General features: G+C 41.4%; 3 pseudogenes; all 3 read left to right on the top strand.

The window, feature by feature from the left end:
- LOC124988333 (nuclear inhibitor of protein phosphatase 1-like) lies at window positions 1-1,195 on the top strand (annotated as a pseudogene).
- Window positions 1,196-8,496: 7,301 nt separating this feature from the next.
- On the top strand, window positions 8,497-10,225 carry LOC124988831 (eukaryotic translation initiation factor 5-like; annotated as a pseudogene).
- Window positions 10,226-16,814: 6,589 nt separating this feature from the next.
- On the top strand, window positions 16,815-17,845 carry LOC124989569 (dual specificity protein phosphatase 1-like; annotated as a pseudogene).
- The last annotated feature ends 1,380 nt before the right edge of the window (window positions 17,846-19,225 follow it).

The raw sequence follows: 19,225 nt of genomic DNA, 5'->3' as shown, positions 1-19,225 counted from the left end.
ATGAGTGGAGAGGATGCTGAACTCAAGGACTACTGGGGCTTCCAGAGGAAGAAACTGAACTTGATAACCTGACAGAATTCAACATGGCCTACAACAAGTAGATTCCTTTTTTTTTTTTAAACTGGGGGTCAAACCCAGGGTTTTGCAAATGCAAGGCAGATGCTCTACCACTGAGCTATATTCCAGCCCAACAAGCGGATTTCTACCCTCACCATTGAAGAAAGAAATTTGAACATTCAGAGACCAAAGAGGAAGAGGAAGAACTCACATGTGACTTTCAGTGAGAATGATAAGATCATTAACCCAGAGGATGTGGATCCCTCAGTTGGTCACTTCTGGAACATGGTGCAAACTGCAGTAGTCCCAGTGTAGAAAAAGCATGTGGAGGGCCCTGGCTCCCTGGGCCTGGAGGAATCAGGGAGCAGACACATGCAGAACTTTACCTCCAGTAGAGATTCTACAGCAGCCTGCCCCCGATGCACAGTGAAGCAGGCTACCAGCCATATGGCATTCATGGGACAGCACTCATCAGTGGCTTGCCCATGCCATACCTGAGCCTTGCCCCTGTTGTGGACTTGACTCCCATTGTGCCATCAACAGTGAACATGAACCCCACACCAAATCCTACAGTCTATAACCCTGAAGCTGTTAATGAACTCAAGAAGAAATATGCCAAAGAGGTTTGGCTGGGCAAGAAGCCCACACCTTCCTTACTGATTTTATATTTTTTATCATGAAGAAGGGTAGGATTGGGTGGTAATGGGATGGAAGGTGAAGGATATGGAAATAATAAACCCCCAAAACAGCGTGTGACCCAGGAGAAGGGAGAGAGAGAGAAACCAAAGCTTTGATCCTTCCAAGAAATCATTTCTCAGTGACATGACAATGAAACTACACATTAATCTTGTCCCCATGGCAATACAATGACTCCTGGAAGTCAGATGAGCACTGGACTCTGAACCCTGAACCCTCTGCCTCTGCCCTGTAAAATGCTGCTTAATTAAAAACTGTGCCCAGTAAAAACAAGTTCCAGATTTTTAAACATTTTGCCCACATCTTGTTGAAGTTTACAAGGACTGAGACACCCCCAATGTGACCTATATAACCCATACTTCCCCTGTAACCAGAGCCATTTTCCACTCAGAAAGTGAGCCCTCCAACTCCTGACCCCACTGGTGAATAAAGACTTTGCCAAATTCGTGAGGTCTGCACCCATCTCGGTCACTTTTGTGCTTATAGAAGAGTGATGGGGCACTAATGAACTAGGGATAAAAAATGTCCCATGTGTGCAGTATTATCTTTCAGAATGTCTCCTGGGGTCCTTTAAGACTGGGGGTGGGGCTAAAATATACCATAAAGACCTGTATTCAGAACACATTCCATGTAGAGAAAGATTTCATAGATCCTTTAAAGTAGTCTGTCTGCCCTGGCTCTTTCCCAGGCCTTTTATTGCCTCCTTCCTTCTCCTTCCTAGGATGATTTTTATGTGAGGCCACATACCCCAGGTTTAATCCAGAGCTATGGAGGTAGCAGTAGTCTCACCAGTCTCAGAAGACCCCGCAGCTTCATTTATATTCACTGTCTTTGCAAGTCCCAGGTAGCAAAGTGTTGCCGTGGATCCCAGAATGATCAAAAAGGTTTAGCATTCTTTCATTAAGCTAAGGTTTAAACTTAGAAGTGTTTTCTCAGGTTTTGAGGTCCAATTAGTTTAAAAAAAAAAAAGAAAAGAAAATGTGGTATTATACACAATGGAATATTACTCAGCTATAAAGAATGAAATCATGGCATTAGCTGGTAAATGGATGGAACTGGAGACTATCATGCTAAGTGAAATAAACCAGTCCCAAAAAACCAAAGGTTGAATGTTATGTGGATGCTAACCCATAACAAGGGAGGGTGAGGAGAGAAAGTATAAAAGTTCATTTTAGACAAAAGGGAGTGAAAGGAAGGGAGGGTTAATGGGAATAGGAAAGACAGTAGAATGAATTGTACATAAATTTTCTATGCTCACATATGAATGTATACGACCAGTGTAACTCTACATCACATACAACCACAAAAGTGGGAAGTTATACTCCATGTATATATAATATGTCAAAATATATTCTATACCATGTATAACTAAAAATAACAAATTTTTTAAAAATTTTATGTGCTTTAAATTTCCATATGCTTGAAGAGATTTACATGAAATAAAGCAATTAAACTTCATAAGAGCCCTATGGGATGGGGATAGCTTTCAATCACATTTTACAGATAAGGAAACAAGCCACCGACTCTCAGGGGGCTGAACCAGGACTCTAGGGAAACAGTCTGACTGCTGAGTCAAAATACCACCCTGTTATGTTGATTCCTGTACCCATCCATCTGCCTTATTCTAGATCACCTCCCGCTGTGGGCTCCAGCCAGTTCCCTTTCTCCACCAGGCACCAAGACCGAATGGGAATCTATTACATTTCTCACCATTCTTACAGTAGGTTGTTCAGTGTGAAATGACACATTAACTGATGGAGTGTGCTTGCTGGAAATGGTGGGAAGGCAAGGGTGACATCAGCGCCGTCACTGGAATCAATGGCATTTGCATCAGGATGTGTGAAGCGGGCAGTCCAGAATGTTGAAGGAGAAAGACCAGCAGTGGCCAAATTCATCACTGTTTTATTTCACAGCCCCAAAGCCCAGCTTCACATGGGCCCAAGAAACATCAAGTGGCCCTTCCAATCCCTGCTGGCCCCTAATTTATCTTCCTCCAGGTTCACTCCAGGGTGGATGGGAAGGAGCAGACTAGCCACACTTTTGCCCACCTGCATGGCTTCAATCAGAGTGTCAGCCACATCTGGGGTCTTACCCAATGGCTGAAATGGGAGAGGACCCATTTCTAAGCTCAGGTGGTTGTTGGCAGAATTCAATGTTAATGGGTTGTTAGCCTCACAGTCTCACTTCCCTCTTGGCTAGTGGCCAGACACTGACCTCAGTTCATTGCCATGTGGGCCTTTCCCCTTCATCAGAGCTTTCAAATAGGGAAGGTAGAAAACAATATCAGTGTGAGGCATAGTGATGCATGTCAGCAATTCCAGCTACCTGGGAGACTGAGACTGGAGGATTGCAAGTTTGATACCAGCCTGAGCAACTTAGAGGGACTCTGTCTCAACAAAAAAAAAAAAAAAGAAAAGAAAAGAAAAAGGGCTGGGGATGTTGCTTAGTGATAGAGTGCTTAACTAGCATGAGCAAGGGTCTGGGTTCAAGGCCCAGCACAGAAAAAAAAAATGTGTCAGTTAGCAAAGCAGAAGTCACAATCGCACATGATCATGTCACTTTTGCCATAATTCCATTGCTTAAAAGCAAGTCACTGGTCCCACGCACTCCCAACATGGGGAGATTTCACAAGGGCATGAAAACCAGGAGGAGGTTCAATGAGCAGCATCTTACAGTCTGTCTGCATCAGGAGCTTTTGGTGAGAGACAGTAGGAATAGGAGGTAGTAAGACTTTCTACACTGAACATGCTCACGCACAGACTGGACCACCAGCAAACATCATTACAACTGTAGGTCCAGCTTTGCACAAGATGGTCTGCAGAGTTCAATTGTGTTTATCAAAGTATGGTGCTGGATATGACCATCATAGATGTCTCTGGAAAATGTGCTCTTGGGTTCTGAGTAAACAAAATAATGTCCTCTGAAAGTATCCCCCCCTTGCTTTTCTGATCTACATCTTCAAGAAAGCACCATCACTAAACTGATCCAGTTTTTCTTTTCATGTGCCCTGCTGTCCAGCAAACCCTATGTTCTACTATTTGTTCAAACTTGCTTTTATACACTAGCCCATTGACTCACTCGGGATGTCACCTGGAGGAAGCCTGCCCATCTCTGTCCCTAGGACAGGTTTGCTCACCTTAGTCCCACAATAGATTCCAAAATGGCTGCCCTGCTTGGTGGTGCATACCTATAATCCTAGTGATTCAGGAGGTTGAGGAGGAGGATCACAAGGCTTAGCAACTTAGCAAGACCTTCAGCAACTTAGAGAGACCCTGTCTTAAAATAAAAAGGGCTGGGGATATGACTCAGTGGTAAAGCACCCCTGGGTTTAATCCCCAGTACCAAATAATAAAAATAAAATACAATGGCCCTGTAACTCAGCCACAGCCCTGCTGGGTGTGGACCAAGAGCAGTACAAAATATTTGGCACATCTTATTTTTGTGTCTGAGAAACACTGGAGAAATATAAACAGATGACTTTTTCCAGCCTTGTGGAATATATATTTTATTGGGTAGAAACAAGACTTTATACTACAAACTCAGTGTATTTGGGTTTTGTTTTGTTTTTTGTGGTGCTGGGATTGAACCCAGGGCCTTGTGCATGTGATGCAAGCACTCTACCAACTGAGCTATATCCCCAGACATATTAGTTTCTTTTGCTGATATAAAACCATCACCACAAGTTTAGTGGCTTAAAAAACACACACACAAATTTATCCCTAGAGGTCAAAAGTTTAAAATGGATTCTCAGGCTTCTGGAGGCTCTGGAGGAGAATCCCTTTTCCTTGTCATTTCCAGCTTCTAGAGCCTGCCCATATTCCTTGGTTTTAGATCCCGTCCTCCATTTTCAAAACAAACAGCACAGACTCTTTTCTCACCTCTGAACCTCTGCTTCCAACTTTTCTTCTTCTTTCTGAAACTTTGACTTGCCTGCCTCCTCTTACAAAGACTTCATGATTATGTCATTTGTTCTACCTAGCTAATCCAGGAAGCTCTCCCCATCTCCATAGCTTTAACTACATCTGCAAATTCCCTTTTCCCATATAAGGAAATATATTCATAGGTACCACGGATTAGGATGTGGACATCTTTGGGAGCCATTATTCAGACTACCAAACATACACTTAAAATTCAAGTTTTAGGGGCTGGGGAGATAGCACAGTCGGTAGAGTGCTTGCCTTGTAAGCACAAGACCCTGGGTTTGATCCCCAGCACCCAAAAAAAAAAAAAAATTCAAGTTTTATATTAGAGGGTGGTAAGTACTAGAGGAAAAACTACAGTAAAGAATGTGATCCAGAATGTGGGTTTGTTGGGAGAGTGAAGATGGCTCTTTTAATATAGTGACCAGTATGGGACTCATTTAGGAGGTGACTTGGTTGTAAATGGGGGAGTAAGTTTATTTGTGGAATCTGTAAGGATCATTCCAACACACTATGTAAATTACTCAGAGAGTCATATGAAATGGAAGGAGTTATTGTGTTCACAGATACTAGGAAAGGCAGGTATGGCACACCAACAGGAGACGATGGGAGGAACTCCCGGGGAGTGGGCTCATCCAAGCAGGTGCGCCTCCTGGCATTCAGGTGAAGTACAGAGCAAAAGGCATAAGGGTATTTTGCTGGTACAGTTGAATGTTTTCAAGTCATGGTCAAGGGAGACAAGCTGAGGGACTTGGACAGGGACCACCCTTATCACACGGGTGCACCTGGTTCCCTGGATGGTGTGTTCATACTCTGTTTGTGGTGAGGTTAAAGCATCAAGAAAATATGAACTCTTAAAATTTTATGATACAGTGACCACTGAGGAAAGATTCGAAAAGCATGAAGAATCATCCCCAGGTGTCTGGAGCAAGTTCTTTCCAGACAGGAGGAACCTCTGGTGCCGGCGCACTAAGGAAGAAGAAGCATGCTGTGTGCCTCCAGGAGAGCAAGGAGCCTGAATGGCTGGTGCAGAGAGCAATGGAGAACATGTAGGCCTTGAGCGAGTTTCTCTGAGTACACAGAGAAGTTAGAGGACAGGTTTTTGTTGTTGTTTTTTTTTTTTGTTTTGGTACCAGGGATTGAACTCAGGGGCATTCAACCACTGAGCCACATCCCCAGTCCTATTTTGTATTTTATTTAGAGACAATGTCTCACTGAGTTGCTTAGTGCCTTACTGTTGCTGAGGCTGGGTTTGAACTCACGATCCTCCTGCCTCAGTCTCCCGAGTCACTGGGATTACAGGTATGCGCTGTGCCCTGCTAGAAGACAGTTTTTTGTTATTTTTTGCAATGCTGGGGATTGAACCCAGGGTCTTGCACATGTGAGGCAAGTACTCTGCCAACTGACAGAAGACAGTTTTGAAAGCCAGTCATGTGGTGCACATCTGTAATCCCAGCAATTTAGCTGGTTGAGGCAGGACAATTGCAAATCAAAGCCAGCCTCAGCAACTTATCAAGGAGTTGGGAGACCCTGTCTCTGAAAAAAAAGGGTCTGGGGACGTAGCTCAGTAGTTAAGCTCCCCTGGATTCAATCCCTGGTAACAAAAAGAGAGAGAGAGAGTGATTTTTGAGCAGAGAAGGACATGATCTCTTTTAAACAGATTACTTTGGCTGCTGTGCTGAGAACTGAATCAAGAGACTAGGGGATTCTGAGTGCAGTGGTACATACACATCTCTAATCTCAGCAAGAGGCTGAGCAGGAGGACAGCAAGTTTAAGTTCAGCCTCAGCAACTTAGCAAGACCCTCTCTCAAAATAAAAGATAAAAAAGGGGGTATAGCTCAGTAGTAAAGTACCCCTCCGTTCAATTCCCAGAAAAGAAAAAAAAGAGCAAGAGCAGGGTTAGGTGAGGAAGTAGGAAAAAGTGGAGGGAACTAGGCAGGATGGAGACATCAGTTAGTTCAACTGGGATGTGAACAGTGGAAATAGTAGAAAGTGATTAAATTCTGAATACTTTTTTTAAAAAAGAGGTTTTTAAAAAAATTTTTTTGGGTATTGATAGACCTTTTAGTTTTCATTTATTTATATGCAGTGCTGAGAATCTAACCCAGTGCCTCACACATGCGAGGCAAGTGCTCTACCACTGAGTCACAACCCCAGCCCCTGATATATTTTTAAGATGGATTAGGAATCAATAATGTAAAAGTCCATTAGGAATTTTACAGTAATTCCTAATGGATTAAATCTGAAGTATGAGAGAAAGAGAGGAGCCCAGGAGGACACCAAAGATTTCAGACCGTCTAAATTGAAATTTGGAGTCTCTGAAAGGAGATAATTCAAGGAGGGGGCATCATAGACACTCAGTATAGAGGAGGTTAGATCTGAGATGCTGTTAGAATTACAAGTAAGGTGTTGGGTTGACAACCAGATATATGAGTTTGTAGTTTAGGAGAAATGCCTGGGCTGGAGGAACAGATTTAGAAGGTGACAACATATAAATGATATTTAAACCCTTGAGAATGATTGAATCACCAAGAGAGTGATTAGCTATAAAAGAGAAAGGGAGGGAAGCTGAGGTTGTAGCTTAGTGGTAGAGTGCTTGCCTGGCATGTGTGAGGCACTGGGTTTGATTCTCAGCACCACATTAAATAAATTAATAAGATTTATTTATTTATGTTCAGCTACAATTAAAAATATATTTTTTTAAAAAAGAGAGAAAGGGAGGGCTAGGGTTATAGCTTATTGGCAAAAGCACTTGTCAAGTATGTTTGAGGCTCTGAGTTCAATTTCCAGCAACACCAAAACAAAGGAAAAAAAGAAAGATAACGGTTACTGAACCATGGAAGTGTTCACTGTGTTAAGCAGTATGATCAGGTCATACACCCATAGCAGACTGCACAGTTTGGGTGCTGCATCTAAAGCCAGAGAGCCCCAGATTTTGGTGTACACAGGAATCCCAGGGACATCTTGTGAAGATCTTGTGAAGATTGGATGGACCAGAGTGACCACATATTTGGTCAAACATTATTCTAGATGTTTCTGTGAGGATTGTTGGATAAGATTCATTTAAACTGGTGCACTTTGAAGAAAGCAGATTGCTCTCTATAATGGAGATGGCCCTCATCCTATTAGTTAAGGCACGAGTAAAACCAAAGGCTGGCCTCACCCAAGTAAGGAGGAATTCTGGGAGGAGCCACCTTTCAGACATAAACTACATCATTGGCTCTCCCTTGAGAGCAAACTAAACCCAAAGCAAATAGAAGGAAGCAAATAATAAATATTAAATGGGAGATAAGAAAAGCTAGTTCATTCTTCTAGAAAATGAACAAAATTGGTGGTGGCACGCATCTGTAATCCCAGTGACTCAGCAGTCTGAGGTAGAAGGATCATGAATTCAAAGCCAACCTCAGCAATTTAGGGAGACCCTATGCAACCAGTGAGACCCTGTTTCAAAATAAAACATAAAAAGGGCTGAGGATGTGATTCAGTGGTAAATCGCCCCTGGGCTAAATCTCCAGTACCAAAAAATAAATACAGGGACTGGGGTTGTAGCTCAGTGGTAGAGCGCTTGTCTAGAATGTGTGAGGCACTGGGTTCGATTCTCAGCACCGCATATAAATAAATGAATAAAATAAAGGCCTATCAACATCTAAAAAAATTTTTAAAAATAAATAAATACAATTAAAAATCAACAAAATTGACTGAACTTTAGCTGACAGTCTAAGAAAAAAAAAAGAGAGAAAACTAAATTACTAAAATCAGAAATGAAGGTGAGACAGTCAGAGCGAGAACATTCCAGAGGTCGCCAGGCTCGGCGCTGCCCTGCCGGTGTGGACGCGGACGTCGCTGGGACAGCCCCTCCCGCTGCTCGGCGGCGGCACCTGCCCGGCCGCCCCTTCGCTCGCCCGCCCCGCCGCTCCGGACCCGGTTTCCAGCGCCTCTTCCTCCCAGTCCCGGGCGAGCCGCGTTGGGTTTATGTCTTTATTTGACGAAAACGAGCTGTTGCGCAGCCATTGGTACCTGTATTGGGGAAACATAGCGTACAAGCAAGGAGCTTACAGCCTCAGCGGCGAAAATTTTTTCATGTCAGAGACCGAGAACTCTTGCAGTCGTTTATGTCATCCCTTCTTCTCCAGACAGAAGATACCAAAAAGTTGCAATCAAAGATCTCTTCACCTTATTGATAAAGCCACTAATAAGCCAAAATGTCTGTCAACGTCAACCGCAGCGTGTCAGACCAGTTCTATCGCTACAAGATGCCCCGTCTGATTGCCAAGGTTGAGGGCAAAGGAAATGGAATCAAGACAGTCATAGTCAACATGGTTGACGTTGCAAAGGCGCTTAATCGGCCTCCAACGCATCCCACCAAATATTTTGGTTGTGAGCTGGGAGCACAGACCCAGTTTGATGTTAAGAATGACCGTTACATTGTCAATGGACATGAGGCGAATAAGCTGCAAGACATGTTGGATGGATTCATTAAAAAATTTGTTCTCTGTCCTGAGTGTGAGAATCCTGAAACAGAATTGCATGTCAATCCAAAGAAGCAAACAATAGGTAATTCTTGTAAAGCCTGTGGCTACGAGGCATGCTTGACACACATCATAAACTCTGTACATTCATTCTCAAAAACCCACCTGAGAATAGTGACAGTGGTACAGGAAAGAAAGAAAAGGAAAAGAAAAATAGAAAGGGCAAAGACAAGGAGAATGGTTCTGTATCCAGCAGTGAGACACCACCACCACCACCACCAAATGAAATCAGTCCTCCTCCACATGCTGTGGAAGAAGAGGAGGATGATGATTGGGGAGAGGATACGACTGAGGAAGCTCAAAGGCGTAGAATGGATTAAATTAGTGACCACGCAAAAGTTCTAACACTCAGTGATGATTTGGAAAGAACTGTAGAAGATCGTGTCAATATTGTTTGATTTCGTTAAGAAAAAGAAAGAAGAGGGTATCATTGACTCATCAGACAAAGAAATTGTTGCAGAAGCAGAAAGGCTGGATGTAAAAGCCATGGGCCCTCTTGTTCTAACTGAAGTTCTTTTTAATGAGAAGATTAGAGAACAAATTAAGAAATACAGGCGCCATTTCTTAAGATTTTGTCACAATAACAAAAAAGCTCAGTGATACCTTCTTCATGGTTTGGAGTGTGTGGTGGCAATGCATCAAGCTCAGCTCCTTTCCAAGATTCCACATATCTTAAAGGAGGTGTATGATGCAGACCTTTTAGAAGAGGAGGTCATCATCAGCTGGTCGGAAAAGGCCTCTAAGAAATATGTCTCAAAAGAACTTGCCAAAGAGATTCGTGTCAAAGCGGAACCATTTATAAAGTGGTTGAAGGAGGCAGAGGAAGAATCTTCTGGTGGTGAAGAAGATGAAGATGAGAACATTGAGGTGGTGTATTCAAAGACTGCCAGTGTACCGAAAGTTGAAACTGTGAAGTCTGACAACAAGGATGATGACATTGATATTGACACCATTTAAGAGTGAATGCAACCTAGCTTAACAGTGTAATGCTGCAAATTTTTCTCCATTATCAGCCAGAAGTGCAACATGTATGTGTAAAAGCTAAAATGGCTTAACATCATGCTACACTTTATACTAAAAATTATTACATTAACAAATAAGTATTTTAATGTGTATGTAGTGGTTGCTTTGTACCAAGGGAAAACTCAAACTTTGAGGTGTGATTAAATAATAAACTGATTTTATTTGGGGGAAACAGGAAAAGGTGCATTTAATCTCTACCAGGAACTGAGCAGTTTTTCAGCTTTTACCCTTAAGGTTTAAATTATAATTTCTGAATGTTTAGACATTCTATCTGTTCAGTGTGTGTTCCCCTCAGTATCGTGGTTTATTCTTTAATGCCTTTTACATTCGGACACATAGCTTATGCTGTTTTAGAATTTGGTTACTGCCTTGCCAGAAATGAGTGTTGCTATGTTTCAAATTGGATTTTTTTTTCCCCCAAAAAAGTCTTATTTAAAAAGAAACAAGGTAAAGGCATATTTCTAAGTCAACCTATATTTTGGTGTAAGACTTGGGAGGGATATTTTTTACTTCACATTGAATATAGCTGGGCTCCCAAGAAGTTTGAATGATGGTCATTGGGTGTAGGTGACCAGAGTCTGACCAGCCCATCCAGGGCCTTGGATTTGGACAAACAAGTGAATTCCTTGTGTAGTTAACTGATGGAAACTCACTTGATTGGGGTTCTGACTTTGAGTAATCTTCAAGGTAAAAACTTTGCATTTATTCCTTTCCATAGAAGGTGCACTCCAGGCATTACAAAGTCCATGTGGTTAATTTTGTGTGGAGCACTGGCTCACATCATTAAGCTCTTACTTGTTTGTGACCCATCTCACATATTCTGAGACTTTAATGACATATATAAAAGTTTTTCACATTGAAAGCATACGAATATTTGATGGAAATAAAACCTTATTAGCTTGACACTTTACGGAAATAAAACATAACAATCTTAACATGAAAAGAAATAGATTTCCATCTGCCTTTTGATAGAGTCTAGTGAGTGAGGAAGCAGGAGCTATATGCCCGAAGGGAACGTGCTGTGTCACACCAAAGAGAAGAGATTTTTGGAAACTCATGTAATCTAGGTTTCAAATTCTTTGCTACAAGGCCCATTTTCTGTCACTAGATTCTACAGGAGGTGCTGGTGACCCATGTAGAGTACTTAGCACACTCAGTATCATACTGTTGAAGTGGTGGTTGTACAGCTGTGGCTTTTACTCTAAGGGAAATGTGTCGGGGCTTCTCAACACTAAGGAGAGGGTTAGGGCTTAGGCCAGTGTTAAGTCTGGTGACAAACTTTAGAGGAATTTAAATTCACATGATCTGGATTTAATTCACAGATTAACCTGATAGAGTAATCCACTTTGCTCTATTAACTTGTCTTAAAATTTCCTGTTTCAAACAGCTACATTACTTGATTAAAACAATGTTAAAATTCCAAAAAAAAAAAAAAAATGAAATGAAGGTGAGAGAATTGTTATCAATTCAAAATGTAAAAAGGATTATCAGAGAACAAGTATTATGAACAACTGGTATACCAACAAATTGGATAACCTAGATGAAACTGACAAATTCCCAGAAACGCAACCTACCAAGACAGAATCATAAAGAAATAGAAAGCTTGAATAGACTTAGAACTAGTAGGAATATTGAATCAGTAATCAAAAACATCCCAACAAAGATCCCAGAACTACATGGTTTCATTGGAACTTTTAAAGAATAATTAACACCTATCCTCTCAATCTTTGCCCAAAGGAATACTTCTGAATCATTCTGTGAGTCCAGCATTTCCCTGATACTAAAGCCTGACAAATATACTCCAAGAAAACTATAGATTAGCATCCCGTATGAGCACTGAAATATACACAAAGGGGCTGTGGTTGTAGCTTAGTGGTAGAGTGCTTGTCTAGCATGTGTGAGGTACTGGGATCAATCCTCAGCACCACCTAAAAAATAAATAAAATAAAGGTATAAAAAGTTTAAAAATTATAAAGAAAAAAGAAATGTACAACAAAATATTAGCAAAAAAAAATCCAAACACATTACTGTGAGTAATGGACACGGTGGCGCACACTTGTAATTTCAGCTACTCAGGAGGCTGACACAGGAGGAACACAAGGTTGAGGCCAGCTTCAGCAAAATAAAACAAAAAACAGGGCTGGGGATGTAGCTCAGAGGTAGAGCAGCCCTTGGTTAAATTCCTAGTATCCTAAAAAAATTAAAATACTAGCAAAATGAATTCGGTAGCATACTAAAAGATTTGTGCATCATGACCAAGGGGTATTTATTCCTGGAATGCTAGAATATTTCAACATACAAAAATTGATCCGTGTGGGTTGGGGGTGTAGCACAGTGGCAGAGCACTTGCCTAGTATGTGCAAGGTCCTGGGTTCAATCCCCAGCACCACAAAAATAAAATAACACATTTTATTTTTAGTACATGATTATCTGAATTAATACAGAGAAAATGTGACAAAATTCAATGCCCTTCCATGATACATACACACACACACACACACACACACACACACACAAACACACACACACTCAAAACACTAGGAATAGAAGGATACTTCTTCAACATAATAAAGGCCATATATTCAAAACCCACAGCTAAAATCATAATAAATGGTGAAAAACTGAAAGATTTAAGATCTGGAAAAAGACAAGGAGGCCTGCTTTCATCACTTTTATTCAACAAAGGATTAGAAGTTCTAGCCTGTACAACTATGCTAGAAAAGAAATAAACATCATCCAAACTGGAAAGAAAGAAGTGAAATTATCTCTTTTTGCAGATTACATGTAGAAACTCCTAAAGATTTCCAAAGAAATAACTGTTAGGAATAATAAATGAATTCAGTAAAATTGGAGAACACAAAATCAACACATGAAAATCAGTTGCCTTTCAATACACCAACAAATAATACAAAAAAGAAAATTAATAAAATGATTCCATTTATAATACCATAAAATGGTAAAATATTTCAGCATTAGATTAATCAAGGAGATAAAGGACTTGTACAATGTACAACTATAGAACATTGCTGAAAGAAATTTGAAAAGACACAAACAGATATCTTGTGTTTCTGAATTAGAAGATGTAAATGTTGTTAAGATGTCAACACTACTTATGTTAGTCAGCTTTTCAATATTGTGAGTAAAATACTTGACACAAATAACTTAAAAGGAAAATTTATCTTGGCTTATGGTTTCAGAGGTTTCAGTTCATGATCAGCTGACTCTGTTGTTTTAGGCCTGAGGGAGGCAGAACATCATGGCAGAAGAAATCAGCAAAAGAAAACTACTCAGTCATGGCAGCCAGGAAGCAGAGAGAGAAAGGAAGAAAACATACCCAAGGCACACCTCCAGTAGCCTACTTCTTCCATCAAGGCCCCTCCTCCTATAGCCTCTACCAACTCCTTTCAATAATCCAATCAAATTGTTAATCCATAAAATGAGTCCATTAATGAGGTTAGAGACCTCATGATTTAGTCATTTCCTAAAAGCTTCACCTGTGAACAATGCTGAAGACTTGATCACTGAGGATCAAGTCTTCAAGTACCTGAGTCTTTGGGAGACATCCCAGATCCAAACCATAATACTACCTAAAGTGATCTGCAGATTCAATGCAATCCTTCTAAAAATCCTAATGACACTTTTTGAAGAAATAGAAAATATTTTCTAAAATTTACATGTCAAAATAATCAAAATAGTCAATTTTTTTTTAGTTGTAGATGGACACAATACCTTTATTTTTATGTGGTGCTGAGGCTCAAACCCAGTACTCTACCCCTGAGCCACAACCCCAGCCCAGTCAAAATAATTTTGAAAAAGAATTCAAAACTGATTTCAAAACTCATTACAAAGTTATAGTAATTAACATTCGGGACAGGCAAGGCAAATCTGTATTCATAATATATGTCTACCCTTGTGAAGACAGATTCAATGAGTCTAATCAACCTGCCAGTAAGTGACTAGGTGATTTTCCCAGGAATTCTGGCCAAATCAGAGGTTCAACTTCATCCTTTACCATTGACTGATTAGGTGCTTTTCAGTGATGGAACGTGACCTACTTTAGTGAGGGGAAGTCTATGTTCAGGAGCCCATGCGTAGCCTGTTCTTGGAGCCATGGTTTCTTTGAACAAGCCCTGGAGGAACTGGGTTAAAGAGGCTGATTGACATCTCCTAGATAGATTACTTTCCAGCTGACTCTTCAGTCTTCTACTATAGGATGCCTTACAATGGGTAGTCACGTGAATCAATATCTTTGTACCCTTGGCAGTCCAAACTTCTTTATCACCAATCTTACAATCTTGATCTTTTCAAGTCCCCTGACTACTCACTCAGTCAACCCATTTATGACTCAATGAATCAGTACAAATATGTACTCAATCACCTCTTCTTCCATTTGAAATGGACAAGCAGATATACTGCCTGAAGTTCTGCCTGTTTGGAAGATTTCCCTTCACCAGCGTTTCCTGGCACCACAGCTTAGAATAGCTATAATGCAACACTTGTCCACTGTTAGTTGGTGTCAGAGTATCAGGCAGAAAAAAAAAAAAAACATAGAAACCACTGTTAGATGAATTTAAAAAGAGATTACATTTATCACCAAACTCTAGTGAGTCCCCACTCAGAAAATAAATGGTCCAAGATAGCATATTGGGTTTCCAAATGATACATCAATTCTGAAATAGGTTCTAAAAAATCCCAATGAGTCTGAGGGTTTTCATTTCTTACTGCACAGTTGCCGTCAGGGAAAAGCTTGAAGCGAGAGTCATAGTGACAGATGCCCCCGTTACAGGTTTCTAATTCAAAGGGACTCTCCATCAATCCAGGAGTTCTGGTTATGAATCAGCTCAATCAGGGAACTAGATGACAGACTGTGAATTCTCAGTACGGTGACTCAATTCAGATTTATGCTCGTCAACATTTCCACCTATATATATCAAGCAGCATCTTGGTAAGCTATCCATCTAATTTATTTTTATTTCCCAGGCCCCATGATTAGCCATCTCCGCAGAACCTCTCATGATTACCACCATTCTGATCAAGGCTTGTATGGTGATCATATCTCTCTATCACTGGATGATAAATGCCATAACCCGGCTTCTGCCACTCTGAAATTCCCTTAGGTTGCCATTAATGTTAGGGAATCCAGCTGTACCCCTTTAAGCCTTGATGAAAAGGGTGAACTCAAGGCTTTCCTGGGGCTATAAACATAGGTAATAAAGGAGTAGATTGCACATAACAGATAATTTCTGACATCTCCCTCTCCTCAAGCTTCTCTATTATGCTGTAGAAATTCTGGTGTTTCAACTTCACTGAACTGTCAAATGCAGGCTTTAATTAACTAACTCATCAGACAAGTGCTCAAGGTAACACATTACATTTTATATCTAAGATGAAGGCACCAATAGTGACAAATTCAACTCATCTAGTCTTATATTTTGTCCTTAACACCTTGGAAAATACTTCTATACATGCTCCCAAGGCTGTGTCCATTCAAATTAGTGACATTCAACTACTCTTTGATGTAGAGCTGTCTCAGATAGACCAGGCCTGTCCTCTGTCTGAGAAGTACTGTAATGATTTCATTATGAGCCTAGAGGCAATGAGATGATGAGGGTGGATCCTGAAGAGAATCAGATCCTCTTATGAAGCAAAATGTTATTGAATATGCAGAGGTAAGTTCAGTTTCCTGAGAAAGGAAAAGAAAGAGGAACAGGAAGTTTCTGAGTCCTCCATCAGTGTCTTTTTCTTGGCATATAGACATATGGGCTTTCATATTTAACTGGTACCGCAACACCACCATTATTACACTGAGAAAGGGCGCTTGGTTTTCAGCTGTATCTGCTTTGCACCTACAGAAGGCATGAGAAGTTTTCAATTTATTCTCGTCACTCTCTACTCTTTGGAAGTAGTTATTCCATACCACACTATTTATAATCAGTACTGCAAGCTACAGCTGCATGATCTCGCAGTACCTTGCACTACATTCCAGACCATCACTGTTGACTACCAAGCAAGAATATTTACTGGGCACTTCACCAATATGTGTTAGGGCAAGATTACAATAAATCACCAAGTGGATCTTAAAGCAGGAGAGGGAACTGTCTTTATTCACCAACTGGCAGGCCAAGGGGCAGGCTGCAAGGACTTCTGTTTACAGGTAGGATATATGTCACTATAAGAACTGTTAAAGAAAAGCTGGATAGATTGCAGGGGGGAAAAATCACAAGAGGCGTTGGGAGAGAGAGAGGGTACGCTTAGGGCATGGTGGTGCATGCCTGTGACCCCAGGTACTCAGGAGTCTGAAATAGGAGGATCACAAGTTGGAGGCCAGCCTGTGCAACTGAACAAGACCCTATCTCAAAATAAAATAAAAAGGGAGTGAGAAAGATGAGCTCAAGTTGAAGAGGGCAGAAGAAAGGAAGCGAGACGTCTGAGTCCATCTAGCATCCCTCGCTAGGCCCTACAGCAGGTTTTGTTTCTGCGCATAAACCCAGGGTCGCGTTGTTCCCTGAAAGCCCCCGTCCTGCCCTTGGCTTCCGAAGACAGTAGCGAGTGTCGGTCACGCTGGGGGCGCTCGGTCCGGCTACGGTCATGAAGGTGGGCACGATGGACGCTAACGGTCTGCGGGTGCTGCTGTGGGAGCGCGCGGTGCAGTGCCTGTTGCTGGATTGCCGGCTCCATCAACTTGTGCTTCAGCACCATCGTGTGGCGCTGGGCAAAGGACGCCAAGGGCTTGGAGCACATCTTGCACAACGCGGAGCTGCGCTGCCGCCTGCTGGTCGACGTCTACTTCGCGGTGGTCCTGCTGGACAGCGTCGCCCTCAACGCCAAGTGCGACTGCGGGCCTGGCCCACCGCGCTGCTCTGTCGTGAGGAGCGCGGGCCGCACAAATCTTCCTCAAAGGAGGATATGAAGCTTTTTCAGCTTTCGGCTCTGAGCGGTGCAGCAGTCGACCCCGATGGGACTCAGCCTTCCCCCGTGTACTAGTATCCCTGACAGTGCAGACTCTGGATGCAGTTCCTGCAGCACCCAGCTCTACGAACAGAGTGGCCCAATGGAGATCCTGTCCTTCTTGTACCTGGGCAGTGCCTACCGTGCTTCACGTAAGGACATGCTGGATGCCTTGGGCATCACTACCTTCATCAATTGGTCTCAGCCAATTGCTCTAACACTTTTGAGGGATACTACCATTAGAAGAGAATCCCTGTAGAGGGCAATCACAAGGCAGACCCCAACTCCTGGTTCAATGAGGCAATCGACTTCATAGATTCCATCAAGAATGCGGAAAGAAGAGTGCTTTTGCATGCTAGGGATATTTCCCGGTCAACCACCATCTGCCTCACTTACTTCATGAGGACTAACGGGTAGAAACTAGAAAAGGCTTGAGTTTGTGAAGAAGAGAAGCATCATCTCCCCCCAAATTCAACTTCATGGGCCAGCTGCTGCAGTTCCAGTCCCAGGAGCTGGCCCCACACCACTAGGTGCATTGCCCTGCCATGCCTGTGCTTGGTTAAGGCACCTCCACCACTGTCTTCAACTTCCACTCCTCCATCCCTGCCCACTATATGAACAGTGCCCTCAGCTACCTTCAGAACCCTATCGTCACCTCCCCCAGCTGCTGAAATGTCATAGAAGTGGGTACCTTCACATCCCACCAGGACTGCAGACTTCTTTCAGAGAAGAAATGCATTAATTCCAGGGAGGTGCTCATGAAAGCAGATCATTATTTAATTTCACCAGAATTCCACTGGGCTCTAAGCAGTCATAATGCTAACAAAGCATCAAGACATTTGCTGAACTCAGCATGCTTGGGGGCCAATATATAGTGCATATATCAAGTCCCTCTGATAAGACAGAAGAGAAAGGACTTCGCATGTAAGCCAAAAAGAAATTTTTTTTTTTTTGCTTGCCTCTATTTTTTCTAGAAACTTCATTTTGGACATACCTACCACTATGACCATTCCCAATGGCATTTATGTATGAGAATATACATATTTTTTCCTGTAGGTGGTCTGCCTTCACAAATGTTAGTGTCTACTCTTAGAAGAACCAAATCTTAATTTTTGTGTTTCAGTACTGTACTACCTTATAAATAAATCCTGAGCAGGTATGTTTTCAGCACTAATGAAAAACACCAGTGTTGGTTTATTTTTTAGATGTCAATGGTTGTATGTTTGCTGATTATTTATGATCTGAAATAATATATTACTTCTAAGAAGATATGTTACATAAGGATGATTTTTTTATACAGCAGAATAAAGTATGGCATTTCTATTAAAGAAAATATGAAATGGTTAGGGATGTTGATCAATCCCCAGCACCACCAAAATAAATATAAAATTTAAAAAAATAAAAAAGACATCAGAGAGTTGCAGAGATAACACAGACTAAATGAACTAAAGTTCTGAAGAAGAGACTTCTCAGGTGAGCTATGGTAATTGGTCAATTTTTCCTTTGAGGCAATTTGTTGATTCTGCCACAGGTTATGGATTAAGAATGGCCTAGTAACTTAGAAAACTGAAACAAAATACAAAGGGAGAAAGGGACAAGTTAAATGACATCATAGAAACAATAACAAAAATCCAAAATATAGAGTGTTCTTTTCTTATAGATATTTTTAGATGTTGATAGACCTATATTTTATTCACTTACTTATATGTGGTGCTGAGAATCAAACCCAGTGCCTCACACATTCTAGGCAAGCGCTCTACCACTGAGCCACAACCCCAGCTCCTATAGCATTCTTATAAGACACTGACCTAGTCTCTTCAAATAGTCAATTCCAAGAAGAAAAAAGACTGGATTGCTCTAGATTAAAGAGAAAAGTGGAGAGAGCAATTTAAATACAGCAATGTGTAGAATTTGAAAATCTCATATCTCAATACATACTGTGTGCTGTAAGTATGTAATTTTGTCAATTATACTTAAAGCTTGAAAAATTAAAACCTAATAAAGGCAGAAAAAATAAAAGATGCTTTAAAGAAAGGCATTTAAGTTGGGAA

The sequence above is a fragment of the Sciurus carolinensis genome, chromosome 7 (assembly GCF_902686445.1).
Source record: "Sciurus carolinensis chromosome 7, mSciCar1.2, whole genome shotgun sequence".
Lineage (NCBI taxonomy): Eukaryota > Metazoa > Chordata > Mammalia > Rodentia > Sciuridae > Sciurus > Sciurus carolinensis.
This window is presented reverse-complemented; position numbering and strand designations above follow the sequence as displayed.